This window comes from Pan troglodytes, chromosome 8 (assembly GCF_028858775.2).
Source record: "Pan troglodytes isolate AG18354 chromosome 8, NHGRI_mPanTro3-v2.0_pri, whole genome shotgun sequence".
Taxonomy (NCBI): Eukaryota; Metazoa; Chordata; class Mammalia; order Primates; family Hominidae; genus Pan; species Pan troglodytes.
The window spans coordinates 19435767-19459605 of NC_072406.2; the positions used below are offsets into that span (position 1 = coordinate 19435767).

General features: G+C 40.9%; 1 long non-coding RNA gene across 6 annotated transcripts in view; it reads left to right on the forward strand.

Moving 5' to 3' along the window:
* LOC747326 (uncharacterized) overlaps positions 1–23839 on the forward strand; it is a 47160-nt gene that overhangs the window by 10223 nt on the left and 13098 nt on the right. For all 6 annotated transcript variants that reach the window (XR_008537662.2, XR_001721208.4, XR_001721207.4 and 3 more), the window contains 2 exons: positions 122–306; positions 17538–17598. This is a non-coding gene — a long non-coding RNA (uncharacterized LOC747326). The remainder of the gene's footprint in view (positions 1–121; positions 307–17537; positions 17599–23839) is intronic.

Here is a 23839-nt window from a genome sequence, read left to right on the forward strand (position 1 = left end):
AAATACCACCTGTACCCCAAAAACTTATGGAAAAATAAATAAAAGAGGGTTGGATGATAAGAATTTGTCATCTTGTTTTCTGAATTGTTCAATTGTACTTAATTGTACTTCTTTCCTTAAGGAGTTGAAAATCTTCCTAAACTGCTGGAGGATACACCTCTGATAGCTTGAGACAAATATCCTCTTGATCATTGTTTCACCATATTTGTCTTTGCTCATGGAGAACCATTTTGATCCGTGGTTTAGCCTCCCAGGTGATTGAACAATACTGGTGATCTGAGGCAGACCCTCTGTGACAGATAACAGGTGAGTCTCTTGCATGTTTTTGCATCATGTACTGATTACCCAGACAAAACTGAGTTTGTACAGCTGCTAAATCCAGGATCAAGTGCTGGGATAGTAGTCATTCAAGGAGGAGGCGTCCCGAGGGGCTCATCCCTCAGTAGCCAGCTGTGCCTAGAGCAGAGAGGGGCACAGGGTGACAGAGTGAGGCAGGCAGAGGAAGCCGCACATGGCCAGGTGGGAATGGACATCAGGCTCCTGACTGCTCTCCTCACCCAGCTACACCTTCAGCTTTTCACTGGCAGACACCTGTGGCTGCTGAGATACCATCCCCTCCAGTGAGTCGGCTGGCAATTAGCTTATGGTCCTAAGGATATTTCTGGTGTTGCTGAGAAAGTCAGAGAAATAGAGGAAAATGTCAAGCTATGCTTTTAGAAAAGAGTAGACGTTAACTTGTTTGGCTTCTGACTCTCAGCCTTAAAGAAACATGATCACCTTCTTCCTCACCTGTAACAGCAACAAATCCTCGTAACAAACATCTTCCATTGATACTTGAAGAACATGCTCACATAGTAGGTGCTGGCTAGTTTGTACAACACGCCTCTGCTTGTATTTATCTACTCACAGGTGAGAATGAGTTGAAATAAAACGTGGAAGTTCTTAGGAAGCACTCAATATTGCCCCTCCCTGCCCCTTTTCTGCTGTTATCTGCTGTGGGAGCAGGGGAGCAGGGCAGTGTGCTGTGGTGGCAGATGGTGGACTTCAGAGTCCTAGAACTCCCAGATTCATGATCATGACAGGTCTGGGCTCCACCACTGACAAGCCATGAGGACTTGGGGAGTCCCATGATCTCTCTGAGCCTCAGTTTCCTCTGCTGTAAAACAAAGCAATGGATGAGATAACATTTCTTTCCATTTGACAAATCCATAAAGTGCAAAAGAACCTAACTCTGACAAATATTTGTATAATATTTTTACTCCAGCAGGATATATGATTTGTATTCAGCTGAGATGGATTGACTAAAAATTACACCTTCTGCTCACTCTAATTTATTGCTGTAGAAGAAAGAATAAGTGAGATATTTCCATTTCTAGTGACAGGTGGCTGGCACTTTGAAACCTTCCATTTCATTACTCACCTTAATGTTTTCACTAAAACACATGTGGTTTTCAAACACAGGAAGGAAAACATGGTAACCTGTGGTTACAATTTCCACTAGAAAATAGAAAAGGTGTAGGTCAGAAAGAATGTTTGTGGGGTGTTCCTTTTTTACTTTAAACATGAAAACCCATGTCAGAAGAGTTTTCTCTTGAGAAGAACACTGTTAATTGTTGCAATTTTCAAAAGTTGATGAAAATGGGGCCCAGTGGCCTCTGTTGTTGCAACCAGAGTTGTGGTTGAAGAACTGTGAAGGCTTTAGTGCCAGGGATACTTTTAATCTTCCACTGTGTCTTCAAGCAGCCTCTCTCTTCTCTTTTAATTCAAATTCTGGGAAGGCTAAAGAAAATGTCTTTTCAGGCAGTCCTTCTCATACCCAAGTAGCTCCAAGAATCCCTTTTCAGATCCCATCTTGAAGCAAATTAGCTTGTTCAAATAGCATTTCCTCTGTAGCAATTACCTTCACAGTTATTTTCAGCTACTGGTTCCGTAGTTTGCTGTGATCAGTTGAATTTACCTGATACCTAAAATTAATTAATTCTTCAATAAATATTTGGAGAGCACCAACTAAGTTTACGACATGCGCACACATCTGAGTTAATTGGTTAATCAGAAAGAAATGCAAAACACAAAAGAAAAACTCTTTTGAATTTTCTAAATTGTAAACATCTACAACTACTAGAGATATGGAGTAAGTTTTAAGTAAATTCTATTTTCACAAGAGACTGCTATTTGAACTTCGGAAGTCCTCTTTCCAGATGGCCGGGGTACCTAGCAGGAGGGGGTGGGAAAACACTCCAATAAATGTTATGCATTGGTTCAAGAAACCAGCTGTTCAACCTGCAAGAGAAAAATGTGTTAACGGAGTAATACATACATAGTAGTTTAGATTTTTTTCTTCTAATTGCTTTACTGATGACAATCAAATAAGAATATGCGTAGAGCTCTTCAGGGTATCAAAAACAGATGCAAGTCATGTTCACGTGCAGGTTCAGTTTTAAAGGGAAGAACCGCAGCATACATAGAACAGGAGAGCGGGACTGAGCTGTTCTGTATCAAGCTCTTATCTGCCAGACAAGATCTTATCTTACGTATTTATACACAAGCACAGATGTGCATGGTGAAACATGCATTTGTATCAATACAGGATAGCACTGGGGAGGACTCCTGATGGGTGAGAGGACTCTTCCAGTACTTGTTCCACTGCAGCCTGCCCTCGGCACAAGCAGCCAGAAAGATTCCCTAACAGCAGAGTCATACCTGCCACTCTGTCCCAGCCCCCAGGGCTTCCTTCTCCCTACAGGACCTGGCCAGTCCCTAGGCCCCAGATCCGCCTCTGATTCATCTTCCCCACCCAGCTCCAGCTGCATCAGCCCCTGTTTGCTTCTTAGCATGCCGGCAGGCTGGAGCCCAGGGCACAAGTCTCCACGTTTGGCTTGAACATCAATTTCTCCAGGATGATTTCCCTGATGACTCTGTTTTAAATTTCAGGGCCTCTGTAACCCCTGTCCACACATACACACTAGACCCTATGCTTCCCTTCCCTATCTCCCTCCCCATCCCTCTTCCCAGTTGGCTTCACCTTTCTGGAATAGAAACTCTATGCAAGCAGGGATATTCCCCGTGTATCACTTATTGTTGTATCCCAACAACTAGAGAGTACTTGGCACATAGTAGACGTTCAAACAACGTTTGTTCAATGAATGCATGAATTAAATGTAACTAATCACAATACATTCACAGATATATGAAATCATTCACTTACTTATGCAGAAGAATTCGGTAGCTATGGATTTAATTAGTCCTTTCACGTCTTAAGAAGTATTTAATTCATTTACAAATATAAACAAAGAGCAAATTCTTTACCTCAAATGGAATATCCTCTTTTGGACAGCTGGCATCAAATTGGCTCCGTGAACATTAGTCATAACACAATGGTCATCTTTCTTTATTCACTGGTCATCATTCTAACAGTGTAGAGTCAGAGTCCCTATCTTCCCGATAGGGAGCTGTATTGGTTTTCTACAGGTGCTATAAAAAACCTCTACAAACTAAGTAGCTTAGAACCAAAATGTATTGCCGCACAGTTCTGTAGGTCAGAAGTCCAGGCTCACTCAGTTGACTTCTTCAGGTTTCACAAGGCAGAACGTCGGGTTGCTGGCTGGCCTGGGCTCCTACCGGGAGGCTCCAGCAAGGTGGGAGGAAGGGGTCCCTTCAGTGTCCTGAGCAGCACTGTGGTTGCCTCCCTCCCTTGGCCAGAGGAGAAACATTTTAAGAACTGACACAGATGGCACTCGTGCCATATGGATAACTCCTACTAGTCTGGAGTGTGGCTTTGGTGCTGTTGCTGCAGACACCTTGTGCAAATGAATGGCTGAGGAAGACCCCCTTCCACACAATGCTGAGTAAGAGGAGCTAGTCTCAGAAGAAGAGCACAGACCCTGTGATTCCATTGCCTCAAATACCAGAGCAGGCAGGACCTATCTGTGGTGGTCAAAATTAGATTAGTGGATTCCAGGGTCAGAGGGTGGTGGACAGAGTTTGACTACACAGGGACATAAGACACATTTCTGGCAAGATGAAACTATTTTATATCTTTTTGAAAAAGTTATTTATTTATTTATTTATTTAAGTTAATTAACGCTTAATTTTAATATAATTGTATATATTTATGGTATACAACATATTTCGACATGTGTGCACCTTGTGGCATGGCTAAATCAAGCTAACTGACATATGCATTACCTCACATACTTACGGTTGATTTGTGGTGAGAACACTTAAAATCTACTCTCTTAGCAATTTCAAGTAATAACAATACATTGTTGTTAATTAGAGTCACAATGTTGCACAATGGACCCCTTGAAGGAGTCCTCCCCTCTATCTGAAATTTTGTATCCTTTGACCAACATCTCCCTGTCTTCCCTTGCCCCCCCTCAACCCCTCCCCCCAGCCCACTGCCACCGGTTTTCTATGTTTCGATTGGGGTAGTGGTTACATGATACATGTTTGGAAAAAATCATTGACTTGTACAATTACAGTGTGTGAATTACATTGTAGGTAAATTATTCCTTAACACAATTGACAAAAATAGTAAAATTAATAAAACAGTGTAAATACTACACCTAATTTTAAACAGAAAAAAAGATGAGAGACATCATTCCAGCATATTCTAGGAGGTCATTTAATATGAGATCTACCCTCATAACAGATTTCTAAGTGCACAGTTTCGTGTTGTTAACTACAGGCACAATGTTACGTAGTGGATCTCTAGAATGCAATCTGATTTCCTCAACCCCCATAGTCCGTCCTATACAAAGGAGTTCTCTGTGGAGTCATTTACCTTGCTTATTTGGTTGGTAAATTACCACCTGTTCCTGCTGATGAGTTTGCAGAGAAATTCACAGATGTTGCTGAAATTTTCAGCCTAGACATCTTGGTTTTGAACAGTGACTGGTTTTGCTTTTTGTGAAGAAAACACTTGCTCGAACAGCATCCTTTGAAGGAGACACTCTAAGGTCAAAATTCTTTTGCTGGCTGCCTCAAGCTACTGAGTGAAATCACATTTCACTGTATACTTTTGTCCTCCTTTCTAACTGATAGAGACATGCCAACTGGGGAAATGGTAAATATGTTAGATTTTCTTCCATTTTCAGACAAAAACGACTCTTTAACTGAGGGTATTATGTTTCTGATGTGCTTTTTTAGTTGCTATTTTTATGTAGGTTAAAAAAAGACATTTGATGATGTCTCGTAAGTATTTTTCCAACGTATACAAAGCTTTTCGTGTAATAGAAACATCATTACGACACTATCAAAGACAATGGGCTTATTAATGAGTGTCAGGGATTTTGCTAATTTTTGGAGTTTGTATCAGTTGTATGATCTCTGCCTTAAAAATCTGATTTAGTATTAAAATGCTTTTTTCAGTAATTAGTTGTAGCAAATTTAAACTTGTGAGTTTATATATTTTTTTTCTCTTGGTACTATGATTCTGGAGTTGATGATGTAATAGAATCATAATGGTAATTTACTAAAAGCTTGAATCACTGAATCTCAAAGAATTAAACACCAAGCTAAATGGGAAAATCAAAATAAAAGTTACTGTGTATTTCAAGATTACTTGAGAGATTTTTTAAATGAGAAGCTAGAAAGCAGATATCTCACGCGATTTAAGTAGAATTATGTGAAACAAATAAATAACTTTCAGTATACCATTTCTTTTTAAGCCAGAGAAGCAGAGAGACTAAATCCATGGACACTGGATAGGCCATCTTTAAATGAGAAGTCAGAATTTATGTTTCCTAATGAAATTTAAAGGTTTAATAGAGATATTTAAATTCCAACTAAAATTATTTCTGTAGGCAGAGCCTATAACAATTGCTGAAATTATAGCTAGGAAATTAGCAAATGCCCTATCATACAGTAATTTATCTTTCCATTTTTTTGATGATATGGAAAATGAAACTTTTTAATCTTTAAGTTTCCATTAATTGATTGCATATTATAGAACTTTTATAAATATGATTCTTACATTAGACTATGAGGTAGATATTATATCTTTGTTTTACAGAAAAGAAAATTGAGGATCAGAAAATACACACAATTTGCAAAAATCATGGGTGAGTAGATGGCAGAGTGTAGATTTGAAAGCAGTGTTGACTTTAAGCCTGTACCTCCAGTAACCTTCCCGTGATACACAGTCACCATTCAAAGAATATTTGTTGAGGGAGTGATTTTTTTAACAGGATTAAAAATATAAAACAAGAAGGAGGAGGTATGAGGCAGCTATCTAAATCCATCCTTCCGCTGCAGATTTTAAAGCCTTTTTCCTTTTCCATCTTGCCTGCCTAATTATTTTATCATTTTAACACATTGATATATTCAGTGACTAATCCTTTACGGCCTTGCAAATATGTTACAAGCATTTTCTAAGTCCTAGAATTGAAAAGTAATGATTACTTAAAAAAAAAATCAGTGACTTCATTCAGGAAAATCCACTGGTATCCAGGCTGGTGGATTCAGCCTCAGCAGTAAGGTCTTGCCTTTTGTCTTCTTTGCTTTCTTCTCTAAAACATTTTTTCAAATTGAGAAATTAAAAAAACCGTGTCTATTTATGGTGCACAATATGATGTTTTGAAATATGTGTACATTGTGGATTGGCTACATCAAGCTAATTAACATATACATTACCTCAAACAGTTTTCATTTGTTTGTAGTGAGAATATTTAAAATCTCTGAGCAATTTTCAAGTATACAACACGTTGCTGTTAATAGAATCACCATGTTGTAGAATGGATATATTGAACTTGTTCCTCCTGTCGAACTGAAATTTTGTATGCTTTAACAATCCCCTATTTCCCCCCCACCTCCAGTCCTTGGTAACCACCATTCTACTCTCTGCATCTATGAGTTTGACGTCTTTATGTTCCACATCATGAAATGTTTTGAGATACTGTGGTATTGCTCTTCCTCTGCCGGCCTTATTTCACCCAGCATAATGTCCTCCAGGTTTATTCATGTTGTCAAGAATGACAGATTTTTCTTTTCTTTAAGGCTTTACTTATACCACATTTTCTTTGTCATTTATCCCTTGATGGACAGAGGTTATTCCATATCTTGGCTATTGTGAATATTGCTATAGGGAACATGGGAGTGCATATAGCTCTCTGACATCCCAATTTTTATTTTATTTCCCCTTCTTTTAAGCATTTCTTAAAGTTCTCACCTTCACCTTTTATTATTCAAAAGAATTGTGAGTAGCAGTTGTGTGGTTCAAGAGCACACTGCAGTCTTCCTTGTGTTCATCTATATTATCTGGGATATTTTGTTAGTTCTGGTCTGCAAGCTTCAAGGCTTATTGATAGTTTGAGTCACCAAATAGCCAATAAGACCTTATGGGTTATAGAATAAACATTCAGACTTCTTTTTCTGGTCTTTATCATCCTTCGTAGTATAGTCCCAGTCTATTTCTTTAAATTTATCTCCCTCTATTTCCATAAATATTCTGTATCCTAAACTCGTTGCCTAATTAATTCTTGAACATGCCACATGCATTCCCATGCTGCACTTTTGCTAAAACCAATCCTCAGCCTGGAATTCCCTTTCTACTCCTCTGCCAATCCAATCCTTTTTTTGCACATCCGATTCAAGTTCCACCTCTTCCCTAAAGATAGTATTTTTTTCTTGGTGCCATTTATTTAGTTTTCAGAATATGCAATTTATATTATTATTATAGCTTTTGCTCTCAGATCTTTTTTGGTATAAAAATATTTATTTATTTTTATTGATACACCATAGCTGTACATAATTTTAGGGTACATGTAATAATTTGGTACATTCATATAATCAAATCAGGGTAATTCGGATGTCCAGCATCTTAATTATTTATCTTTATGCTAGGAATGTTCAAATTATTATCTTCTAGTTATTTTGAAATGTGCAATCACTTCATGTTAATTATAGTTAACCTACTGATGTATCAAACACCAGGTCTTATTTCTTCTAAGTGTGTGTTTGTACCTGATATGGTTTGGCTCTGTGTCTCTAGCCAAATCTCATGTAAAACTGCAATCCCCACAGGAAGGGCCTGATGAGAGGCAATTGAATCATGGGGGCAGACTTCTCCCTTGCTGTTCTCATGAGATCTGGTTGTCTAAAGGTGTGCAGCCCTTCCCCCTTCGCTCTCCTTCTTTTCTGCCACCATATGAAGACGTGACTGCTTCCCCTTCACCTTTCTGCCATGACTATAAGTTTCCTGAGGCCTCCCAGCCATGCCTCCTGTGCAGCCTGTAGAACTGTGAGTCAATTAAACCCCCTTCCTTTATAAATTACCCAGTCTCAGGTAGTTCTTTATAGCAGTGTGAGAACGAACTAGTATAGTACCCATTAATCAACCTCTCTTCATCCCCTCAGCTCCCTACCCTCTTTTATCGTTTATACTTTAGTCTCGCAAGTAGTTCTCTATTTTTGTCTCCTTGGTCATTCTCAACAGTACTTTTCAGACAGTACTCTGAAAAAAGAATCACCCAGAAAAGATTGTTGATATTGTTGTTGATAATGAGGATGAAACATTTGTCTTAATTTTTAAAGATGATGAACGAAAGATTGAACTTGGAGTTAAAACAAACACATTGTTTATTCTAAACTATACATAATGATAACAACTGTCAGCTAACTGAACCGCCTCCTCAGTGATATTGTATCAGTTGCTCCGTTGCTGATTGGAGTTGAAATCATTGTAAGGGATGGAAGACACCAGGAGTGGCAGCTCTGTGGCTTAAGAGGTAGAACTCCCCATGAAACCTTCATTCATGGCTAACCCCAATAATTTAGCAGGGACTTTTCTTAGCTTGGATTTCCCCCCAAGAAAGCAGAACTTGAGATAAGAACTCTTATAGAAACAATTTACTTTGAGAAGTGATCTGAGAGAACAGGAATGGGGAACTGAGGAGAGTGAGGAGGGAAAGTGGGAATTCCAGCCGGTTTATAGATGCATTATTAGCTGGTTATGGCTGTGGGATCAACCCCAGGGAGGACTGTATTAGTCTGTTTTCACACTGCTGATAAAGATATACCTGAGACTGGGTAATTTATAAAGAAAAAGAGGTTTAATGGACTCACAGTTCCACGTGGCTGGGAAGGCCTCACAATCATGGTGGAGGGCAAAAGGCATGTCTTACATGGCAGCAGACAAGAGAGAATGAGAGCCAAACAAAAAGGGAAGCCCCTTATAAAACCGTCAGATCCTATGAGACTTATTCACTACCATGATTCAATTATCTCCCACTGGGTCCCTCCCACAACACGTGGGAATTATGGGAGCTACAGTTCAAGATGAGATTTGGGTGGGGACACAGAGCCAAACCATATCAAGGGCAATCTGAGGAATGGTGTAGGATGTTCCTCAGCACTGTCCACCCAAGACACAGAAATGGAGTATTTCCCTGTTGGCTCTCAGCCCACTGGTCAAGGGCTGCCCCAGCAATTAGCCCACTGGCAGCATGGCTGGGCTGGTTCCTACAGAGATTCCTCACCACAGGGGCAGGACTGCCCCCAGATAGAAGGCAAAAGAGACAGCAGGAAGCTGAAGTGAGGTGTTGTGAGGTTCACTTGTGCACAGGTGGTTCCTACAGCAGTGGCTGGAGCAAGACTGATGGAGCATAAATGCTGCCTGACACAATGTGCTTTCCCATTAAGCTCATATAGGATCTCAGAATCCTTCTCAATGCAGTGCTCCTGGGAGCTATTATGAGCTCGTTGGAGTTGGCATATGCAAAATTAAGCAAACAATTTGCCAGCTCCAGAAGAGATGATTAAAAACAGTACTGGAGCAAGTTCTTGCACAAGCCTATGTGAAAGTTACCAAGCATGGTTGATTGAACGGGTACTTTAAAACTTGTGGATTTCCTGTTTGGGTACTCAAGGGAGTCAGCACTAATTCTGGGAAGGTAGTGAAACATTGCCGTCTTTATAGGACCAGGTAATGAAGCCAGGCCAGGGAGGTGGTCTTGCTAGGGGGACAGGTGCCATTCACAAGGAGGCTGCTGGTGCCTTAAGAGTCCCCTGCTGGATTCGCAGGCTCTGCATGGCAGCCACCTGAGAACACAGAGCATCTCAAGGGGTTTGAAGAGTTTGTGAGAATTGATTAAACATTTAAATTGGTGTTACATCCATTGATTAGATGTATATCAATTTACTCTCTTTATCCTTGGAATCTTTATTTCCCCAGTTAACACATACTACAAGCGTAGGCTACTAATTTCTTGATTACTCAGAGAAATTATCCAGTTGATAAATCATATCTGTGAGAAATATAAAAGAGAAACAGATGAATAACAAAATTGATTATTCAGGATAACTAACATCTGTCCTCAAAAATAGTAGTTGAGATGCATGATGGCGTGTCCTTTAAATTAGTGGTCCCCAACCGTTTCAGCACCAGGGACTGGTTTCATGGAAGATAATTTTTCCATGGATGGGGTGGAGACAGGGATGGTTTCAGGATGATCCAAGTGCATTACATTTATTATGCACTTTATTTCTATTGTTATTACATTGTAATATATAATAAAATAATTATACGACTCACCATAAAGTAGAATCAGTGGGAGCCCTGAGCTTGTTTTCCTGCAACTAGACAGCCCCATCTGGGGGTGATGGGAGACAGTGACAGATCATCAGGCCTTAGATTCTCATAAGAAGTTTGCAACCCAGATCCTTCGCACACGCAGTTCACAATAGTGTTCATGCTCCTGTGAGAATCTAATGCCATCACTGATCTGATGGGGGCGAAGCTCAGATGGTAATGTGGGCCACGGAGAGCAGCTGTGAACACAGATGAAGTTTGGCTTGCTGGCCCGCCACTCACCTTCTGCTGTGAAGCCTGGTTTCTACCAGGCCATGGAATGCTACATGTCTGTAGGCCAGAGGTTAGGGATCCCTGCTTTAAATACTCATCAACGAGGTGTTTCAAAGAGAATTCGTCCCTGGAACTGTGTATTTGGTAACTAGCATAAGAAGACCTGCCAGTAGATTACAAGTTAATCAATAGCACAGCACAGAAGGAAGCCTTTAATTAGAGACGGAGATATATTCAGCCACCTGTGTTGATCTTATCGTTCTGGGGAAAGCTCGTGGCAGTCACAAAATGTTGAAGACCCTGAGGCTGATGTGATGTGTGGCCAGATCTGCAAAATTGAGAGAAAACTTGAATATTTATTTATTTATTTATTTATTCTGAATTATCCTCATTGGTTTTTAAAAATGCCCAGGTTTACTTTGAAAGCATTATTTGGCTTCCAGGCCAAATAGGAAAAAGGGGGCATTTTTTAACCTTGGTTTGGGTTTGGGGGCTTAGAGGCAGTTTCTCTTTTAAGATATACAAACCTCCAATATACCTGCAAATAAGTGAGACCAAAACATTGTTTCTTCCTGTGAGTTGAAAAAAAATCTGGTGGGTTTACAGTGGGAGGAAATGATTTCTGGCTGCATGGGGTGTAGGAAATGTGAAGACTGCTTCTGCACCCCATAACTGCTATGATTAAATAATGGCCTTTCTCTGCTTGGTTTTAAGATTTGGAGGTGACTTGATGATTTCAGTGTAGAAAAACAGTGCATAGTTTAAAAATGCTTATGGGAAACTGGAAAAAGGCGTAGAGAAAATAAGAACAGTCTTAATCACTAGAGAATCTGTGCAAACACGAGCTGCTTGGGGCTTCTCAGAGATGGCTACTTTTGTATCAATCACAAGGCTCCATATGCTCAATTTGTCAGAAACTCACCCAATCCTAGACTCATTCACATATGCACATCCCAGTTTCAATGTTTTATTACTTTATTTCATGTTAAGTGATTATTCTGCACAAGTTTTCTCAGGAAGTAATTGTACACAATTCTAGGAGTTAAAGGTAGACATAAATAAGAGTAAAATCCCTCGATCTACAAGTGTTAATTAATTGTGCATAACTAAGCATTATCATGTGAAGATGGATGGAAGTTTCGTAGACCAGACATTTTTCATGCAGCTGTGATCAGTGAGTTTCTCCAGTAGCAAAGACAAACAATTTGCGTATGCAAACCAGTACAGCTAACAATGTCTTAATTGTTGTTATTTAAAAGAGGAGCAATTAATTAGCATTCATATAGCATACTAGCTTTCACTTAGTTAATTGTATAGATCCAAATTCCAAAATAAAAACAATGCGTATACGGCTCTCGTTTGCCAAATTCAACATAAGCTGAGAATTTGTAAATTGAGAAGCTTGTCAGAGGGAATTCCCCTCTGGTGGGAATAATTCCTCTCTCACTAGTTAGTTCTCCCATTAGAGACCTTGACTATGGTGTAGAAATCTCTTTTCTCCATTTCTGAAATAAAATAGGAGAACTTTAAACAATAAGATAAAAGTAACTATGAAGAAAAATCCAACACACAAAAAGGTAACAATGGAGCACAATTCGAAGTTCAAATTCCTGATCCGCATCACATCTGAGCTGAGTTTGAATTGCCTCCCCCACTTGCCAAACAACTGGTCCTGCATTCTTCTCAAGGCTCTGACTCCCAGCTCATCTGCCAAGAAGTCTCTGGCATGTCCAGAGCTCACGAATGCAGCTGTTGGGCTTGGATTACCCTCACTGCATGATTTTCCAGATAGTCCCTTGGTGATACTTCCTTGAGGAATCCCCACAGGAGTGGGCAGACACTGCGGATTGGTTTCAACTGCCTTCTTGGAGTAGAGGCTGGAATATTAAAAATGACATCTCCTAGATTCCCTTGCAGTTGGAGTTTGGGATGTGATTTAGGTTCTGCGAGCAGAAACATTTGCTCAGAACTTGGATTTGAGGTGGGCAACACACCTCCTTTCCATTGAAACGGATCCTAGTGAGCCGGCTTGGCACAGGGACCCTTGTGTGCAGAGACAGGTTCATCCCTCAAGCAGCATATTCCCCGTGCCCGATTGTGGCAAAAGCAACCACTCTCTTGTCTGCCAGAGACTGCAGTATAATTTGAATGTTATTCCTAAAAGCACAGCCCAGAGTTTGTTTCTGCAGCGTTCGCAATGATTCTGGAAGGTGTTTACTAGCCTGTGATAAGAATCTCTTCTTATGTAAACTAGCCAGAGTGAAGTCTGTTCTTTGCCAGTAAATTTTTACCCTAATTGGTGTGACTATTGTCAAGAAAATGGGCAATCTGGATTGTCAATCTTATCAGATTAAGTGTGAAAGCAACAAGGATATTTTACCTTCAGAATATGAGTTACCTGTTTTTAACTGTGCCAGAAAGCTTAATTTAAAATAATATGATGAGCTCAGGGTTGAGATTTTCTTTTAAAGAAACAGGCAGGGGACCACAGCACTTCCCTGCGTGTGCTCATGTCTTGTAGGCATGGGGCTGATGCAGCTAGCAATCAGGCATGGTCTGTCCTCGTGGGCTGCTGAATTACAGCACAGGTTCTGCCTTTCCAGCCTTCCCATTCTCGTGTGTGTGTGTGTGTGTGTGTGTGTGTGTGTGTGTGTGAAAATAGGACAGTTCTGGGAAAGAGAGGATTGGAAAGAGGATGTTTGGGCAGATTCAAACCCCAAAGAGGCTTTGTCGCCCACAGAAGCAAGCCCTCCTCCCCTAAGGCTTAATGCAAACATCTCACCTGGGTGATTTCTAACAGGGATCACGCTTCTCACACAGGACCATTCTCTCATTGCCTCCAGACTCTTGATTTCTCTATCCCTCATAACTCCGGAGCCATATCCCAGCAAGGCTCAGGGGGTAAATACAGTCTTACCTGGGAGGAGAATGCTTACAGACTCAATGAATTACAAGATGTTGCCAATGAATACCAGCAGAAACCAGAGAAGCATAGGTGAGAATGAATTTTTAAGGTCATAAACCAGGAAGAAAGGAACACAATTTTAGGTGAGGCTGAATTTCTCAAATTAGGGGCACTTACCAGAGATTCTGGATTCAATGTACCAGCTCAAATAAGAGAGAGTGATTCTAAACGTTTTCTGGGAAGGTTGGCTGAAGCTTGCCCTCAGGAAGTAGCTGACCAGACTCAAGGACTCTGAGACTCCAGAGTGCCTCACGTTAAGGCAGAAGAGGGGACTAAAAGACTTCAGGAGCTGGGAGGACTTGAGTGGATCCTTCACACGGAAATTGCTCACTCACCTATATTAGGTCCGGATTGCTGCTGTAACAAAGTCACAAATGTAGTGGCTTAAGACAACACACATTTACTATGTGTCAGTTCTGGAGGTCAGAAGTCCTAAAATCAAGGTGTGGTCTGGGCTGTGTTCCTCCTGGGTACCCTGGGTTGCGGGAGTGGGGGAGCATCTATATCTATTTCTTGCCTTTTCCTGCTTTCTTTGACTCGTGTTGCCTTCCCCACCTTCAAAGCCAGCAGCGTAGCATCTTCAAGTCCCTTTCTGTCTCTCTCTCTCCCATCTCTGCTCATCCCGCTACATCTTCTTCTCTAACTCCAAAGCCCACTTCCTTCTTGTACATTGGGTCCACCCCAGTCATCCAGGATAATCACCCTATCTTTGCCCCAGTCATCCAGGATAATCACCCTATCTCCAGCGCCTTAACTTGATCACACCTGCAAAGACCCTTTTGCCATAAAAAATACATATCCACGGGTTCCGGGATTACAATAACATCTTTGGGGGACAATTATTTTTTTTCTATGACACCCTCTAATGATGTCCCCTAAGAGAGGCCAGATGGTTACTCCTTCATTAAGAGGTTGAGAAATCGGCCAACAAGGGGAAGGGGAGGGTCTTTACAGAGTGCTGAGGGGTGGGCCTCTGCACTGACGGGCAGAGGTGGGAATACTGTAGCTCAGAAGGGTTCCCGAAGTCCCAGGGTGGCAGAGCTAGAGACAGAACCAAAGCGAACATGGCGACCAGGAGTTTTTTTTTTTGTTTTTGTTTCTTGAGATGGAGTCTCGCTCTGTCGCCCAGCCTGGAGTGCAATGGCGCAATCTTGGCTCGCTGCAAGCTCCGCCTCCCGGGTTCACGCCATTCTCCTGTCTCAGCCTCCCAAGCAGCTGGGACTACAGGCGCCCGCCACCACACCTGGCAATTTTTTGTATTTTTAGTGGAGACGGGGTTTCACCATGTTAGCCAGGATGGTCTCGATCTCATGATCTCGTGATCCACCCGCCTCGGCCTCCCAAAGTGCTGGGATTACAGGCGTGAGCCACCATGCCCGGCTGGTGACCAGGAGTTTCTGAGGAACCAAAAAGTTTCTTGGGCAACAGCCTATTTGCAGAGATGAGCATAAGGTACATAGATATGACCTAGATCTCAGAAATACGCTCAAGAGACAAAACTACCCTTGACTGTTGGGAGAGAGAGAGGCAAAGTTCTGTTAGACTTGTTTCCCAGCCTATATTCCATGAGTGCTCAGAAGAAAAGGGATTGAAAATAAACAACAATGATCAAAATCAGCAACCAAAATAAGGCAAGAATGACTTTGAGAGGTTTCCTTCTTTGCTTTGACTTTTTTACTTTTGGGAAATGGAACAAAGTCTGGGATTTTTGGGAAAAGTATTAAAGAAGCATTGGTGCTCCAGACTTGGAGGCTGGCTATGGTGGTCAAAGGCAGCACAGCACCAGTGCCGTGGCCTCTGTGTCCTTGTGGTGACATGGTTGGGTGTAGGGGCATGATCAGTGGCAGTTACAGGAGAAGACAAAATACCCTCCAAAGACTTATAGGAATAGGTATGGGGGATGCATATTTTTAGGAGGACAGAGATTATGCAAAAAAGGGAAAATATTATCTTCAGGAAAATGCTGATACTATTAACTAACATTTATCACTTTTTATGTGCCAGCCTTGTGCTCAGCACTTTACATGCATTTTATTTATTTATTTACTTTTTTTTGAGACGGAGTCTCGCTCTGCCACCCAGGCTGGGGTGCTGTGGTGAAATCTCTCTCGGCTCACTGCAAGCTCCACCTCCTGGGTTCATGCCATTCTCCTGCCTCAGCCTCCCGAGTAGCTGGGACTACAGGCGCCTGCCACCATGCCCGGCTAATTTTTTGTATTTTTAGTAGAGACAGGGTTTCACCGTGTTAGCCAGGATGGGCTCTATCTCCTGACCTCGTGATCCGCCAGCCTTAGTCTCCCAAAGTGCTGGGATTACAGGCGTGAGCCACCGTGACCACCCTACATGCATTTTATAACTTCATCATTATTTTCTCAACTTGTGGGGAGGAGGTAAGGGAGGCTTAGGAAAGTTAGGTAATCTGCGTGGTTATCTTTAGGTGGGAAGTGGGGTTGCAGAGACCACCGCAGGGTCCTTCCGTACAAAGTTTGGCAACTTCACGGCAGGCCACCCTAGAAATGTGCCGCATGGGTACTCTGTGACTTGTAAGGCTTCTGAAAACCAACTTATACTCCACATGGAAACTGAGGCTTGCTAAGGTAAAATAACTTACCAGAGGTCACGTGGGTTCTTATTTCAGAACTGGGACAAGAATCTAGGTTTCTGACTTCCAGCCCAGCGTTGTTTTGGTGACAATATACTGTCTGATTGTAGAATCACTCAAGAGGGGAACAAAGCTCAGGAAATGAGATCAGCCCAGTCTCCATGTGATGAAGCAGATCACAGATCCTCCCCGGATACACGTTTACCCCAAGACGAGAGCAGGCTAAGAGCTGAGAGTGGTGTGCCCCTTCATGCCCTTCCACCAGCCTCACATACCACACAGAGCACATTTCTGACTAGCTTCTGTCACATTTGACACCCACCCTGGGGACCTGAGAGTCACCCAAGGGAATGAATGAAGCAGAGCTACAAATATTCATATGGGTAAATTTCACAATGTAATATTGAGAAGACACTCGTAAGTTAAGGTGAGTGTGTACAACATGATAAAACATATATAAAGTTTAAGAAATGTTAAACAAAGCTCTACAGTTTTAAGGATATATGCATATATAGCTGAAGTATAAAAAATGTGGAGTAATGCTAATCTTCAAATTCAGGGAGTGGCTTCTTGGGTGGAAGTTGGGGGTGGCGAGTGGAAGCACAGAAGGGTGAGGGGTACAGGATGACACCACCTTGAACTCATGATGAAGAGCTTGGCTCTTTCCCAGCAGTTTTATTCAATGCTCCAAAGGCCATTTTCGGTGTTGGGAGCAGTAGGGGTAGGGAGAGGGGTGGAAAATCTTGGCCTTGGCCCAGCTATGTCTAGATAAACTGGAAATTTGCCCTGACAGCTTTTTTCCTCTATTGTGCAAGGCAGGGCCAAGTGATGTCATTGGGACATGCAGATGTCTCTGTCCTCTTCTTTGACTAGTGCCAAGAAAAATGATCTTTGCAATCAAGTGATGCTCCTTCCCCCAACTCAGATTCAGCTGTCTATCATTTCTAAACCTGTGGCCACAGGCTAGATCCCTGGAAACTCAAGAAATGCTTTCCTTGAGGGAAATCATGCCCTGCGGCTTTCCACTTTAAAACAGAGTGCTGGCTTATCTCCAGGATAGTGGAAAAGCTGTTGGCATCTCAGTTATGTTACAAGGGGCACACACAAAAAGCAAATTAATTGCTTCCTTCCTACCTTCTTTTATTCATTTATGTATTCATTCATTTAAGGAAAGAATATTGATTGAACATCTACTCAAGAACTGCAAAACAGAGATTACCTGACCTAAAGGTAAGTATTGGCAACAGAGGAGACAAACTTGGGAACAGGCAGCTATAGCACAACATGGTGCAGCCATACCTAGGAGAGGGAGACGAGAGTCCCAGGAAGGATCACCTAACACAGCCTGGAGAAGAGCTGAGAGGGGAAAGCCTTAGAAAAAGGGCCACATGAGATAAGTCTTTAACAGTAAGTGGGAGTTAACCAGATGGAAAATGGGCAGCAGCAATTTTGGACAGAGCAGCAGGTGGAAAGTCAAGGGGCCATGAGAAAGCAGGATGCTTGTGGGAACTGCTGGAGACGGATGGTGGTGAGTGGATGGGACTGTAATCAGGACCATGTTTGTCCTCAATTTCTCCAGGGTGGCATGCACACAACAGCAAAAACGCCTATGTATTCCACGCTGGGCACTGTACTAGGAGTTTCACACATATGATCACATTTCATCTTCATTTTACAACCAAGGAAGTGGTCTAGGCTAGACTTGGCCCTGAGTTGCCATCTCCTTGTATTTGCCCTTGACACTGTTACTACATGGAATTATAAGATCCACTCTGCTTACCACACAGCTGTTGTGATGGTCAAATGATGCAAAGTATGTGAAAGCACTCACAGAACTACAAAATGCTTCATGTATAAAGTCTTGTTTTAACAATACAGGTCTTTTAGTGGAAAACTAGAATTAATAATGCTGTACTGATAATTTCCACTGTATTTCTAGTTGGTGTGAGGTCAGGGATCTGAGGTAGCAGAGAAAGGAGGGAGGCAATTTACACTCGGGGAATATATTTTTAAATGTCCTCTTGCACAAAAGTCATTTAGTTATGTAGAAGATCATCTTTAGCAGATTTATTAATTTGTGATCTTTATTTTGGGAAATTCAAATTATAGTGAATTCCCACCCATGCTTATTATGTAGCAGAAATGGTGCATGTCATCAAGGGCAGGGGAGGGAATCTCAGGGACTGGGAAGGGTGATTGGACATAGTACCTTCTAAACTCATATTAATAAAATAATGTTATCAAATGAAGCCCAGGGTTGGGAAGGACTTATATGTGGAAATTCTTTTAGCATAATATGGCTCAGAACTTAGACTATGAGTAAGACTAGCTACACCATTTGCAGAGTCTAGTCCAAAATAAACATGCAGGATCTCTTAATCAGAAATCGATGAATTTCATGATGGCAACAGCAGAACCTCATATCAAGTGTGTTGCCCTTCTGGGCACAGGGCTCTTTGTGACTACATGGGTTGCATGCCCATGATGCTGGCCCCTACTATAAGTTAGGAATCTTCCATGTTATCTGGTGAAAGGTATTGGCTGAGACTTATCCTTGCAGTGAAAAATGACTTGTTTGAGGACACTTGGGAACAGCTAGTGAAAAACATGAACACAGAAAAGAGGAAATTCTAAGTCAATTTGAAAGACACTGTTTCCTTATTCCTCTCTTCCACTTTCAAGTCCCAAACATCCCCTTTCTTCTACTGAATACACGTGTTACCTGCCTGTTGTTGATCTATTCAAATGACACATGACTTTTATTGGAATTTCTTCCTGTTGGTAAAACTAGACCACTGCTACTGCAACAGAAGCTCATCCTTTTTGCTGAGTTTTCAGGGGAAATCAAACAGCTATGTATCCTGTGCTTGGCCTTCAAAGTATTCATAATCTGAACTACTTTTGCCTATTTTCCAGTTCTTCCAAATACCCATTTTCTGTTTTTATTTTCCAGATGACTATGATCCTGTTTCTTGAAATATTTCTTTTTTTAACTAAAAAAGTTTTTAAATGCATCTCAGGTCTGGGTGCACCATGGTTACAATTAGGGCAAGAAAAATATTCTCTCCACTAGGTTTTTTAAATGTTCACCCCCACTTCTTGACTTAACACTTGCCCAAAACAAAAAGGATCTCTTTTGCCGATGAATATGGTACCCCTGACAACACAGTGGGTTGGTTCAGTGGCATCCATTCAACATATATTTATTCAGCATTACGAAATATCAGGTGCTATGATGGATGTTATATATAAAGTGATAAACAAGGTAAATATTGGGCTCATATTCTATTGATGGAGACAGACATAAAAAATTGTCACATGAATAAACATACAATGAATATATAAATACAATGATGGAAAAGAAAAATTGTTATACGCAAGAGTCAGTTGCTTCTTTAATTGCATGGTTAAGGATGCCCGCTCTGTGGAAGAGATAGTTTAACTGAGACTTGAGCCAGTCAGGCAAAGAACTGGTATGGATATGGGGTAGAGAGTGGTCCAGGTGAAATGTGATAATCCTAAGGCCAGAAATCATTTTGGGGATTTGGGGATCTGAAAGAATGTTAAAATGGTCAACATACTGTGAGTTAGGGATTGAGGCTAGAGAGGCAGGTAGGGTCCAGAGCGTTCAGGCAGAAACAACAGGAAGTGTGGGTGCTGAGTAATCAAAAGGATGGACTGAGCTGGTTACTAAGTTACTGCTTCTCAGCTTCAAAGCTGTCCTTCCACACCCATTTCTTCTGGATGCTGAGATGGAGACTCTATATCACAAAATTTCTGCATTATCAGCTGCCAACCTGCTAAGCTCTGCTGAAGGAAGACACTAAGGGACACTGAAAGGCTAGAGGCATCATAGGAAGAGACCTGCTCTTTCCTTTTTGCTTCCAGTTCCTGTTGGCAAGGTTCTAGCAAAGATGATACTAATACACCTTGGCAGTGACAGTAGATTTCAGTTTGCACGTTTCCTAATATTGCCAGGTTCAGCTTCACTCCCATTCCAAACCCATCCTGAGACAGGAGCAATGGCTGGCTGGAGAGTCCTCCTTAGAGGTCTAAGTCCTGCTTTATGGAATATTTCCTCCAGGTGTCTCATAATCCCAAGCTCTTAATAACTCCAACCTTATCTCTGTGTTCCCCCAGACCTAAGGCAGATAGTTTTTCACCGCATTTAATAGTTTTGTGATATCTTAATGTTTTCTTTTTGTCTTTTTGCATTCTCTAACATCTGGTTGAAATTATTTATATTAAATTCATTTTGTTAAAATAACTAGTGTGATTTCTGTCTTTTGACTAGATCCCAATTGATACAGATGATGTTAGGAAATGGAGACAAAAGTGATTTTCAAGTTTCTAGCTAGGTTGGGTGGATGAAAAGCCATTTTCATGGGAAGACTTGAATAAGAATATTTTGCTATCTTAGATAAGCAAAAGTTTAGTTTTGGACATGTAAGCTATGAAATGCCTTAAATGAGACATTTAAATGGAGATGCAGCAGAAGCAGTCAGATAGACAAATTTAGAGCTCAGGGATATGGCTGCAACAAGTAGGTGAAACTACACAGGAGATGGAAAGATTGGAAAAAACCCAGAAAAGTTTTGTGGTCTGGAAGCCACGAGAAGAATGTTTCAAGAAGAGGATGTGTGGTGCTGCATAAAAATAGACATATAAATCAATAGAAGAGAATTGAGAACACAGAAATAACCCCTCACATTTATGGTCAATTGATTTTTAGCAAGGTTGCCAAAACAATCAACAGAATAGAATTTTTTTTAACAAATGGTGCATGAACAACTGGATATCTACATGCAAAAGAAAACAGTTGGACCCTTCCTCACATCATATGCAAGTATTAACTCAAAATGGACCAAACACCTAAATGTGAGAGTTAAAACTGTAAAAATCTTAGAAGAAAACATAGGGGTAAATCTTTGAGACTCTGGATTAGGCAATGTTTTATTAAATACAATACCAAATGCACAAACAACAAAAGGAAAAAAAAATGGAACTTCAAAAATGAAAACATGTGCTTCAAAAGATATCATCAAGAAAGTGGAAAAACAACCAAAAGACTTGAAGAATATATTTGCAAATCATATATCTGATAAGGGACTTGTGTCTAGAATATATAAATAACACAACTCACTAATTAAAAAAAAAACACCAAGTCAACCATTTAAAAAAAATGGGCAAAGGATCTAAATACACATTTTCCAACGTAGATATAAAAATAACCTGTACATACATGAAAGGATGTTCAACCTCATTAGTCATCAGAAAAATGCCAGTGAAAACCACAACCACTTCACACCCACTAGGATGGCTGTAATTTTTTTTAAAAAACAGATATAATAAGTGTTGATGAGAATGCGGAGAAATTAGAACTTTTATTCATTGCTGATGGGAATGTAAGAATGGTTTAGTCACTTTGAAAAACAGTCTGGCAGTTCCTCAAAAGGTTAAACACAGAGTTAACACATGACCCAGCACTTCTACTCATAGGCATATACCCAAAAGAAATGAAACATATGTCCACACAACAACTTGTACATGAATGACCACAGCAGCATTGTTCATAATAGCTAAAAGCTGGAAATAACCCAAATGCCCACCATGTGATTAATAGATAAGCAAAATGTGGTAGATCTATACAGTGAAATATTATTTGGCAATAAAAAGGAATGGAATACTGATATATGCTACAACATGGCTGAACTTTGCAAACATACTCTGTGAAAGAAGCCAGTCATAAAAGATCACATGATATATAATTCAATTTATATGAAATATCCAGAATAGATAAATCTCTAGAGACAGAAAGTGGATTACTGGTTGCTTAGGGCTGGAAGGAGGGCTGGGGGGATTAGAGAGTGATGGGTAGTGGGTACAGGTTTCTTTCTGGGGTGATGAAATATTCCAAAACAGATTGTGTTAAAAACCACCACATTGTATACTTTAAATGAATTATTTGCATGGTATGTAAATTATATCTCAATAAAGTTGTTACAATGAATACATATTCTTGTAGTAAAAAATAAAAGATGAGATAGTGAAGTGCACAAAATGCTACTAAAAGGTGGTGTAAAATCAGGATACAAATATCCAACATATTTGGTAACACGCAAGAGAGTGGTCACTTTGATAAGAGCTGGTAGAGCGGGCTTACCTGAAAAGCCTCTAAGAATTTCCAGGCCATGAAGAGTGTTTATTGGAGATTTATCAACATGAGTTCAAAATGAGACCAATCTGTGAACTAGAGCAGACCCCAAATATTGGTCTGGGTGAAAAAATCAACAAAAATAAGGACTTGGGCTTGCCTAATGTTGCTTTCACTAGGTTTTACCATGTACTTAGCAAGAAAGTAAAAGAGACATTTAAAATATAAACATTTTGTAATGGGGTAAGGGATCATTGTTCTCTGATCCCTTACCTGTTCCTGCTATAGATGAATCCAGGATTCGGTGGTGCCTGTTCCAGGAAACTTTAGTGTGAAGGATCCTCCAGCTGAGAGAAGCCTTTATGTCTTCTGAAATGGTTCTGCTGTGTCCCCACCCAAATCTTGTATTGAAGCTCCCATAATTCCCGCGTGCTGTGGGAGGGACCCAGTGGGAGATAATTGAATCATGGAGGCAGTTTCCCCCATACTGTTCTTGTGGTAGTGAATAAATCTCACCAGATCTGATGATTTTATAAGAGGTTTCCCCTTTCACTTGGCTCTCTCATTCTCTCTTGCCTGCCGCCATATAAGATGTGCCTTTTGCCTTCCACCATGATTGTGAGGCCTCCCCAGCCACACGGAACTGTGAGTCCATTAAACCTCTTTTTCTTTATACATCACCCAGTCTTGGGTATGTCTTTATCAGCAGCATGAAAACAGACTAATCCACCTTCTTTGGGCTTGGTGGGTGGGGATAGGGAGAGGTGGAGATAACCTGCCTCACTGAGACCTAGCATCTCGGTTCTAAGTGCATAATTCCTTGCTGGCCCCAGATACTGAACCAAGTTCTCCTGTGTTTAATTTCTTGCCTTTCCTTCGTGTCTACTCGAAGTTTCATGGCATCAGACGAATCTCTGCCCCAGCGGGGTCATATGAATTTCTTCTGAAACACTCAAATGCATAGGGCAATGAGAGAGTGGAGCATCAGCAGGCTGACATCTGTTCTTTAAGAACTCTTTAGCAGAAATAGTCAGACATAAATGTGCATGCTCATTTAAGCTACGCTCTAGGACACAGTTTCTCTAATGGCATCTTGTGAGATGTCACTGGTGATTCTGCAAGGGAGTGTAAATGAAAAAGTAAACCCTAATTAAAAAAATTTTTTTTTGCCGTAGGTTACTGGGGGTACAGGTGATGTTTGGTTACAGTTCTTTAGTGGTGATTTGTGAGATTTTGATGCACCCATCACCCGAGCAGTATACACTGCACCCTATTTGCAGTCTTTTATCCCTTGACCCCTCCTACCCTTTCCCCCAA